Here is an 873-nt window from a genome sequence, read left to right as displayed (position 1 = left end):
GATGGGGCCACACCGTACCCCTGGGGGGGCTTTTTGTATTGGCCTTGCTGGAGCAGGAGCCTGCAGGAGCTGGAGGCTGGTCAGTGGCAATGGCCAAAGTCTGTGGGTGGGGGGACGTGGGAGCCACCTGGCTCAGACTGGCACCAGCTCCCAGCCCCAGCCAAGGACGCAAAGAGAGGGGGCTCAGGCTTGGAAAGCTGTGGGATGGATAGCGGGAGCAAGGAGCAGCCCCTGCCTGGCCACGGCGTGATGGGGAACAAGCCCATCTTGGCACCCCGGGGTTTGTTTGTGCCTTGGGCTGGGCTCGGCAACCCCAAAGTGGGGAGAGGAGGACCAGCACCGGGATCCCCCCAGGCAGCTGGGCGAAATGTAGCCCCTGAGAGCTGATGAGAGCAGGGGAGGAAGAGGAGCAGGGCTGGGCTCGGGTCCCGGGAGGGGCTCTGCCAGAGCTGGTGGTGGAGCTGCCCCTGGTCCCAGGGGAGATGACGGCACTGGACTCGGAAGCGGCAGCACATCTGCCTGGGAACGCCCCAGCTGTCCGTGGGGGAGAGGCGGCGGCAGAGCCCGTCGAGGTACCACAGATGCAAGATGAGGCAGGACCCGGTTATTGCCTGCAGCCTTCGCCGGGCTCTGTCTGCAGCTCTCGGGGCCAGAGCTCCTGGGAACCACACCAGCCCGTTCCCCCAGGCCGCCTGGCAGCCGGCAGCTCTGGCACTGCACTCGGGCTGCTCCGCTGCCACCGCCGGCATCCCAGCACCGCCAGGCTGGGACTCTGCTCAGGCAAGTGTGGAAGCACAGGGGGAAGCTGGAGGGAGGCTGAAGGCAGCCGGGGAGAAGCTGCCCCCTCTGCTCTGCCCCATTGCAGCCAGCCTC

Source organism: Pygoscelis adeliae, unplaced genomic scaffold, assembly GCF_000699105.1.
Source record: "Pygoscelis adeliae isolate BGI_AS28 unplaced genomic scaffold, ASM69910v1 Scaffold412, whole genome shotgun sequence".
Lineage (NCBI taxonomy): Eukaryota > Metazoa > Chordata > Aves > Sphenisciformes > Spheniscidae > Pygoscelis > Pygoscelis adeliae.
This window is presented reverse-complemented; position numbering follows the sequence as displayed.